The sequence below is a fragment of the Silene latifolia genome, chromosome 3 (genome assembly GCF_048544455.1).
Source record: "Silene latifolia isolate original U9 population chromosome 3, ASM4854445v1, whole genome shotgun sequence".
Classification (NCBI taxonomy): domain Eukaryota; kingdom Viridiplantae; phylum Streptophyta; class Magnoliopsida; order Caryophyllales; family Caryophyllaceae; genus Silene; species Silene latifolia.
This window is the reverse complement of record NC_133528.1, coordinates 103,968,444-103,978,565: the sequence shown is the minus strand read 5'-3', so window position 1 is coordinate 103,978,565 and position 10,122 is coordinate 103,968,444.

Sequence of the window (10,122 nt, the reverse complement as noted above, 5' to 3'; positions counted from 1 at the left end):
CAGTGCGTCATTCTACGTTGCTGCTTTCAATCGTCACTGAATTCTGATGATTTGGGGGTCAACATCGGGGTGGCGCCCTATGTCGTGGCTCTTACTCATCGCTGAATTCCGATGATTGGGGGTTAACGTTGGGGCGATGCACTGTGTCACAATTCCTGATCGTCATGTTGTCCGAAGTCTGTCAGGCATTTTTTCCTTTTTTGTCACGGAGTAGGAAAGAGGGATTACCGATATGGTAACCACCTCTGCTTGCGCTGTTACTCCTTTATTTTCCATGTTGTTCCCTTTCTTTTCCGGTTAGAAGGATAGGGAGTGCTTAGTTCGGTAGGTGGCGGATAGCCCCTAGTTCATTGTTTTAGGCCAGTGTCTGTATGATAAATACTTGTACCAGATCCTATTCGTATGGTCAGTCGTTTGTATCAAACGTGTGTTGATGTATTTTGCGTGAGACGGTTTGTATATATGTATTTTTGGTTTGTAGTTTGTTTGTGTTTGGCTTTTTTGTGTTGTGTTTTGGAGAAGCACAGTCAACGGCTGATTCCTCATTTGCTTCGGCATTTGTTCCTGCATCGTTAGTGTAGAAACTGGCAACATGCAGCACATACGCATACACGTAAACACGCAAAAGTATTTGTTAAAAACAAAAATAACCACGATGACTCGAAGTTAAAATTGTGATTGTTGAAAAAAATACATTTTGAAAATTCCGCGACAAGGTGTCACATTTGAATTTTCAAATGAAATTGTTTTGAGAAATAAATCCGTGTTTGAATTAAATCTCATTGAATTTTACCAAAATTGATTTGCAACTCGAAAATTAAAACTCAAACCGTCATGGATGAATTTCGAAAGATTTTTTTTTGTAAGCGTGTTAGTTTTGATTTTTTGATTTTTGTGGAAAATGCGAAAAATTTTCAGAATTTTCGACTGACATGGAAACGATCAGTCGCGGATTGGGGCGACTAGCCCTTCCCCGTTAAAAAAAAGAAGAGAAAAACCGTATGTTTAAAGACGCGTCACGGAAACCGTGTCGAATTTCGTAAAGCGTGAATCCATGAAATTGTGAGTGTGAGAAAACACAAAAATTTCCGAGTAGGCCTGAAGAGGCGCGGGTCTTAAGGAGAGAAAAACAATGCGTCAGAAAGAAGCACAACTTGACAGGGACAGGTCAAGGTGCAGATTCTTAGAATCGGCCCAAATAGGCGCGAGCCCCTGAGCGAAGCAAGGTGGCTTCCCCATTTTTCGGAAAAAAGGCGCTGATTGTTTTGTATAAATATGGACATTTGTGCTTCATTGTTTCATCATCCAAAACACGAAAAACATCTCTATGAAAACCTTTCTTCTTCTTCCACAAAAAAATCATGGATACTTCCGAAAATAGGTTGCGACATTGGTGTCGAGATTTATCGCCTCCCGAGAAGTATCAACTCATTGTAATGGGAGTTGGTCAATTGTTGGTGCTTCGTCAAGTTAAGGTGCAATCCTCGTTCCTTGAAGCATGCTCTCGTTTTTGGGATTCGAAACATAATGTTTTCATTTTCCCGAAAGGTGAAATTTGCTCTCTTGCCGAAGAAGTGGGTACCATTGGAGGGTGGACGGGTTGTATTCCGGTATTTCCTCCGACTCGGTTGTGTTACAAGGAGAAGTTTCGATCCATGTTGGGTTTGTTGACGAGCCAAGTTAACTTCCTCCTTGCTCCCCATGGTGTGGATATGTTGGCTCTCATCAACATTTTCTCAAACCTTTTGGATGTTAATATCTCGGAGGTGGCTAGGAGAAGGCTCTTGCCTTTTGCCTAGTGCACTCGTACCTCCTTGTCGATGCCTTGAAGAAGGAGGGGTGAAGATGGTATGGTAGCATGACCCTTGTGCATGTTGTTGAGCAAATGGAGCACGGGTGGGATCCATCATGGTTGGTGCTTGGTGAGATTGTCCAAGCTTTGGACAAGGAGGGTTCTTGTGGAGAAGCTGCTTCGTTTGGATCTCCAAGGATCCTCCAAGTATGGTTCATGGAGAGGCTAAGGTATGTAGAGCCTCCGGTTGATGCTTCTTCTTGCTCTTTTCGTCACCTTACTATGAGAAAAAAGTTGTATTCAGATAGCTTTGCATCCACCGAGGCCTATTGGACCTCGAAGTTGGTGGAGGAGGGTGGTCCTCATATCCGTTGGGTGGTGCCGTGGTGGCACTTGAGGTCCTTCACGGGGTTGCGCGCTCTGGACGCTTGTTCTTGCTCCTTGATGGTGGTGGGCTTGAAGGCTGCTTCTTTCATTTATCCCGAAAGGCTTATGAGACAAATGGGTCGTCAACAAAAGGTGCCTGCTCAAGATACTCTCGCCCAAGAGAGTGTTTTTCGAAACTCCGAGCTTGTGGAGATTTTCGAGAGGTGGTGGGCCACTCGGCCGACTTGGGAGGTACCAAACCCCGCTTCAACGACATGGGTGACTCCCGCTTATGGCAAGTGGTCAAGAGCTCAAACCTTGGAAGAAAGGTCTAAGTTTCGTAAAGACGAAGTTGTCGACTTGAACTATCGGGAGGTCGGCAAGGCCAACCGTGCCTTCTTTGATGACTTTGCCAATGACGTTAGCCCGGATATGGTGAGGCCACCTAAGAGGAGAAGCTTGGGTCCCAAAGAGATGGTGGTCCGTGTGTGGGCTCAACTTGGGCCGAGCAGGGGGTCTTGTAAGAGATCGGATGCCGTTGTCATTGTGGATCCGTTAGGATCCGTTTCGAAGAGGAAGCCCATGCTAGGCAGGGTAGAAAGAAGAGCAAGTGGAATATGTACCCCGAGGGAAAGGTTAAGGGTAGAATGGAAGAATGAAGACCTCCATCACCCGTTTTACTATTATGTTATAATAGTGTTTGTGTGTTTTTATTATGTTGTACAAGTTATGTATTGTGCATTTTTGTGCTAGTTTTACTATGTAAGATGTCTTAGTCGACACTCTAGCTTGGCAACCGGTGGAATTGCTTAGCTTTATTTGTTGTCAAGTTTGTAATCCTCCTCATTATTAATTAAATGAGAGGATTTCTTGTGTTAAAAAGTTGTGAACACTTGTTGTTTCTTCCATCCATTTCATAAAGGCAACTCGGTTTGAATTATCGTAAACATTGCACATGTGAAGGGGATTTTTGTTGGAAGGGAGAAAGACTCTTTCTTTGTTCTTTTTTTTTTGTGGAAAAGGGAATGCTTCTCCTTTTTTGGAATTTGTATAGGTGATTGTTTTTTTTTTTGTGTGGGGATGGTTGTTTCCTTCTTGTGTAAAAAGGATTGCCTACGTATTCACCTGAAAAAGTGAAATCAAATCATGCTCGTAGTTTGAATGTTTTGTTAATTGTTTGGGTGTTTTGATTGTATCCTTCTTGTGTAAGAAAGGACTGCCTACGTATCCACCTGAAGAGGTGAAATTAAACCATGCTCGTAGTTCAGGTTTTTTGTTTGTGTGCAAATGGATGCTGCCTTTTACAGATCAAAGGTTGTTTGAAATATGGCAAGTTGCCGTAACTTAGACTCGATTAAACATGTAATTTCAAATCAGAGCGCTTTGAGGAATTGATTTGAAAGGGAGATTGTGATCACTAAATGTGAAACTAGGGAAAGGATGCTGGTTGCTCAGGTTCAAGGGTAGTATTTCTTCAGTTGGTCTAGGTTGGTCGGGTTTGTGAAATCCTCTCCATCTAGGTCACTCAATCTCACTGCGTCCCCGAAAGTATTTTTATGACTAGGTATGGCCCATGCCAATTGAGTTTGAATTTCCCCCTCGGATCAACGGGTAATGGTGCTCGAACCGACTTGAGGACCAAGTCTCCTTCTTTGATGTTTCTGGGTTTGACCTATTTGTTGAATGCCCGTTGTATACGTCATTGGTATAGCTCGACGTTGTGCAAGGCGTTGAATCACCGTTCATCTAGGAGTGTGAGTTGTTCGAAACTTCGACGGGCCCATTCCGCTCAGGGACTTGGCTTTCCAGTAGAATGCGTAGAGATGGAACTGATGTGACTCATATTTATGCACATTTAGTCCCCTAAGTAGCCTAGTTCCTATGCTTTTTAGTGTATATTAGGGTCGTTTCTTGTCTTTAGCTTCCTATTATGCATATTCTATGAGGTTTGGTGCCCTTTGTAGGAGAGGAGCACTAACCTTGCCTAAACGAAGTGAAACGAAGCTAAATTGATAATATCCAACGACCAAGCATCAAAGAGGAGACCAATACTAAAGGCCTAAGTCAATAAAACAAGTTATTGGGCAATGACTAAGGATCCCCACGACCCACGAAGGATCCCCACGGATTGGAAGGGAGCCATTACAAGAAGAAATTGCTTGGAACCAAACCAAGACTTGCTTATTTAGCTTTGAAAATATTCTAGATGAAAAGGCGTCGAAAAATCAAGTGGTCTAGGCTTTTGAATCACCCAATAGGAGTCCAGATGAGGAAATGACGTCCGTTTTACAATCCGAGCTCAAATAAACAAGGTGACCGTCAGGACACCCGACCTGAGCAGAGGTCGCCCGGATTGTTGGGCAGGAAGAGTCTTCGCAATTCGGAGTTGTGGGGCTCCTTAAGGACTCGCAAGGCACTAATGTTCATCTTAGGGATCTAATCGTCATTTAAGCCCTTAGTTAACCTAATCCTTATACTACTATATATACCCCTCTTGTATTTAGAGAAGATTATGTCCTCTAAGTTGGGATTAAGTTCCCTTAGATTAGATTAGAAGTAGATTATAACAGATTAGTCTTTAATCATTCCACAATATTGCACTTTAATCTTTCCTCAATAATTTCTCATACAATCTTAGATTTAGCTTGGTACTTGAAGAATTCTTGGATTTGTATTGGGGAATTGACAACTCTCCACCATTAATCAAAGGGTTTCTTCCATTGTTCCTCCATTTCCTTTGTTCAATTCAAGTTGTTTACATTTGAATCTCTTGGGTATATATTTGAAGACTACGTGACAAGTCTCCATCTTTATTCAAGGATTCTTCTTTATTTATGTTCATCTTTACTCTCCAAGATTGGTAACACTCTTAATCCTTTTTTTTATTTATTGGTTAATCTCTTGTTTATTGTCTTGCTTAATCATCATGATCACCTGTGTTGTGATGTTTGACACCATTGCTAGCATAATAATCATGATGTGTTGATGCGAACCAAGCTAATGACCAAGCTAATGACTCGGAGTTGGGTGATGAGCTGGACGAGTTAGTTGTGAACACTCAAGGTGAAGGTCTGATGTTGGCTCGTAATTCTCAACCGATGGGTTCCAATTATCCTTCCTTTGTTACGTTGCTAAGTATGGTTTAGAGGAGCTGATGGTGGCACGTTTACCAAGGAGAGGACGGACCAATTTCACGTTTTTAGCTTTACATTTCAGATTATGTTTTACAAATAAAATGTTAGCTTAATTTATGGTTGTCTAAGTTCATTGAACTAGGAGTTTTAATGATTGTAATTAAGTGAAGAGTGAATGACTAACTCTTCACTTTGCTAGCCTTTTGCACGGCTCTATGGGGCTATATAATGCCTTCATTTGCTTGAATAAAATCATCTAAGAAATTTTAGAAAAACTTGTGTTTACAAAATCGTTTCTTGCTTAGAAACAAAACTGGTTTTGATTAGGACGCGATTCTAATTAAAATTCTCGAGTTGTTGATCAATAGGTCTTGATATCACTCATTTTGATCAAGTACTAGGTCTTACTTGTTCAAAACACTATCACTTATATACAAAAATCAGAACTGGTCGTACCTAGTACGTTCGGTTCGCCAAAAACAGTCCGTTAAATTTTATCTTTTGTTCTTTAAATTTATCAGTTTCAGGTCCGCGCATACCTAGTACGAACAGTCCTCAGCACTGTCCAAATCGTTCTAAAATCCGCTGCTCAATTCGTATCATTTGTGGTATCAGAGCTTCGGCTCTTGATCCTTATTTATCCATGGATTTTGATAATTTTAACTTTTTGCAGCAACTCCGTGATGCCTTGAGAAACGTGCAAGAAAGGGATGATAGGTGGCAACCAAGGCGTTTTGAAAGGGTGGCTGAACCGTTCAAGGTTAACGAACTACCTGAGTTCGTTGGAGGGGCTGATCCCGAGGCCTATTTGGAGTGGGAACGGAAGATAGATCGTATGTTTGATTTCAAGGAATTGGATGATGAGAAAAAGTGCAAGTATGCAATTCTGAAATTAAGCAAAGGAGCATCTCTTTGGTTTGAAGGATTGAAGGCCAAGAGAGTGCACGCGGGAAAGGAGATTTTTGGGAGTCTCTGAAACGTAAACTTCGTAAAAGGTATGTGCCAACGACCCATAGATTAGCTACATATCGTAAGAATGCTGATTTGAGACAAGGAAAATTAAGTGTTAGTGAGTATATTGATGAATTTGAAAACTTATGTTTGATGGGTGAATTGGAGGAAGTAGAAGAGCAGAAAATGTCTAGATTTTTGCGTGGATTGAATTATAATATTGCTAGTTCTGTTGAGTTATATCCATATTCTGATTTTGATACTCTTTGTGGTCTTTGTTTGAAAGTGGAGTCACAAGGGATGTCTAAATATGGGGGAGGGTCGAGTTCGGACTCGGGAAAGAATAAATCACGGACCAAAACTGAAACAAACCCCAAAACCGAAACACCTAGTAGTTCGTTTGTGAGTCCTAGCAAAGCCACGACATCCTCAAATACTACCCCTAGGACCACGGCCAAGGAGACTAATCTGTCCAAAGTCCGTTGTTTCAAATGTCAAGGTTTCGGTCATTACCAAAGTACGTGTCCAAACAAAAGAGTCGTGACCTTGAGAGAGGCGGTAGAGTGTAGGGATGAGTTGTTGGCCGAGGAAGAACAATTGGGTGAACTGTTTAGTTTCAATGAAGGGAAGGAAGAGGACGAGTTAGTAGAGGACTATGAGGCACCAATTTATGACACAAATCTGGTTTTGCGAACCTTGCAAGTAAAGACTATACCTACTGATTCGGAACAAAGAAATCAATTGTTTCATACCAAGTGTCGGGTAAATGATAAGTGGTGTAGTCTAATTATCGATGGGGGTAGTTGTACCAACGCGGCCTCTACTGAAATGGTGTCAAAATTGGGTCTTGTGACTACTAAACACCCACACCCATATGAGTTGCATTAGTTAGATGACGGTAGCAGCGCTAAGGTGACAAGACAGGCCCGGGTTGGTTTGGTTATGGGTTCCTATGTCGATGAGGTGTTTTGTGACGTTATTCCCATGGATGCTTGTCATATTTTGTTGGGACGACCATGGCAATATGACCGGGATGTATTGCATAGAGGGAGGAGTAATGAGTATGAGTTAAAAGACAAAGGGAAACGAATTGTGCTTAAACCAATGTCACCACAAGCTGTCCGTGCTTTAGGTTCAAAACCGAAAGCAAAAGCCCATGCTGCTATGTTGATTGGAGAATGGGATGGGGAGCGTGCCATTGATCATGGAGACCAAGTTTATTTGCTTGTTGCTAAAGAAAATTCGAGTGCTAATGTTGTTTTGCAGGAACATAACCCAATTGACGATTTGCTTGAAGAGTTTGGGGACGTGTTTCCCGATGAATTACCCGCTGGTTTGCCTCCTATTCGAGGCATTGAACATCAAATTGATCTTATTCTGGGCTCAACTCTTCCAAACAAGGCTGCTTATCGATGTAATCCGGAAGAAACAAAAGAACTCCAAAGGCAAATTGATGAATTGATGGAGAGGGGCTATGTGCGTGGGAGTATGAGTCCTTGTGCTGTTCCGGTGTTACTCGTACCAAAGAAAGATGGTTCATGGCGTATGTGTGTTGATAGCCGGGCTGTAAACAATATAACCATCAAATATCTCTTTCCAATACGGAGACTTGATGATATGCTTGACGAGCTTCATGGTTCGGTTATTTTCTCAAAAATCGACCTTAGAAGTGGTTACCATCAGATTCGGATGCGTGAGGGTGATGAATGGAAGATGACTTTTAAAACGAAGCATGGATTGTATGAATGGACCGTCATGCCATTCGGTCTTACTAATGCTCCGAGTACCTTCATGAGATTGATGAATGAGGTACTTAAATCCTTCTTGGGCAGATTTGTTGTGGTTTATCTTGACGATATTTTGGTGTATAGCAGGAGTATTGATGAGCATTTTGAACATTTGAGACAAGTGTTCGAAACCTTGCGAAATCAGAAACTTTATGGGAAGCGAGAGAAGTGCTCTTTTCTTGTGGAGAGCGTGGCGTTCTTGGGATACGTGGTGTCCAAGGATGGTGTCTCAGTTGATCAATCAAAAATTGAAGCAATTCGATCATGGCCGGAGCCTAAAACAGTTAGTGAGGTACGATTTTTTCATGGGCTTGCTTCCTTTTATCGACAATTCATTCGTAATTTTAGCACCATAACCAGCCCTATTACGGAGTGTTTAAAGAAGGGCGGGTTTGAATGGAGCGTGGCAGCTAAACAGGCCTTTGAATTGATTAAGGAACGGTTGTGTACCGCTCCTATCTTGGCGTTACCTGATTTTTCCCAACCATTCGAGGTTGAGTGCGATGCTAGTGGCGTAGGTATAGGTGCTGTTTTGATTCAAGGGAAAAGACCTATAGCCTATTTTTCAGAGAAATTGGGTGGAGCTCGATTGAATTATTGCACTTATGATAAGGAATTTTATGCTATTGTCCGGGCTCTTGATCATTGGAGTCACTATCTCCGTCCTAACCATTTTATATTGCATTCCGCTCATGAATCCTTGAAGTATATTAATGGGCCGCAGAAGTTGAACCATAGGCATGCGAAATGGGTTGAGTTCTTACAATCATTTCACTTTTCATCCAAATACAAAGATCGGAAGAGTAATGTTGTAGCCGATGCTTTATCTCGTCGTTATACCTTGCTGTCCACACTTGATGTTCGTCTTTTGGGCTTTGAAACATTGAAAGATTACTATGTTGAAGATGGAGACTTTGGTGCAATATATCTTGAGTGCAAATCAGAAGCTAAGGGAGAGTATTTGATTCAAGATGGTTTCCTTTTTAAGGGAAATCGACTTTGTGTTCCTAAACATCCTATCCGGGAACTACTTGTAAGGGAGGCTCACGGTGGAGGGTTAGCTGGCCTTTTCGAGGTGGCAAAGACCGTGGAGATTTTGCAAGAACATTTCTTGTGGCCACGATTGCAAAAGGATGTTCACAATGTCGTGGGTAAGTGTGTTACTTGTCAAGTGTCGAAGAGCAAGTTCAAACCGGGCGAGTATATTCCTTTACCAATTCCGGTCAGGCCCTGGGATGATGTTTCAATGGATTTCATTGTTGCTTTGCCACGCACTCAATGTGGTAAGGATGCTATCATGGTGGTGGTTGATCGTTTTTCCAAGATGGCTCATTTTGTTGCTTGCCATAAAACCGATGATGCTTCTAATGTGGCTGATTTATACTATCGGGAAATTGTGAGGTTACATGGCATTCCAAAGACTATTGTGTCGGATCGGGATTCTAAATCTTGAGCTACTTTTGGAATAAATTATGGAGGAAAGTGGGTACAAAGTTGCTGTTTAGTACCTCTCACCATCCTCAAACGGATGGGCAAACCGAAGTCACACATCGAACTTTGGGTACCTTGTTGCGTGGGCTTGTGAGCAAGACACAAAAGGATTGGGATCTCAAGCTTTCTCATGCGGAATTTGCTTATAACAGGTCGCCTACTCATGCTACGGGTCATTCGCCGTTTGAAATTGTATACGGTATTAATCCTTATCTTCCTTTGGATTTAATTCCGTTGCCTAAAGATGAGTTGGTGCATAAGGATGCCGAGTCCAAGTTGAAAGCAATGTTGAAGCTCCATGAGCAAGTCCGGGCCAGAATTGAAGCCGTGAATGCAGCCTATAAACGCAAGTCAAGCAAGAATAAGAAGCCAAGGGTGTTCGAGGTTGGAGACTTGGTTTGGGTGCATTTGAGAAAGGAGCGTTTTCCAAGCAAACGAAAGAATAAACTCATGCCTAGAGCGGAAGGTCCTTACAAGATTGTGGGTCGAGTCAACAACAATGCTTACAAGGTTGAACTTCCCGGTGATTATGGTGTTCACGCCACTTTTAATGTGGGTGATCTCTCTCCTTACTTGGATGACGATGGCCTAGCTGAATTGA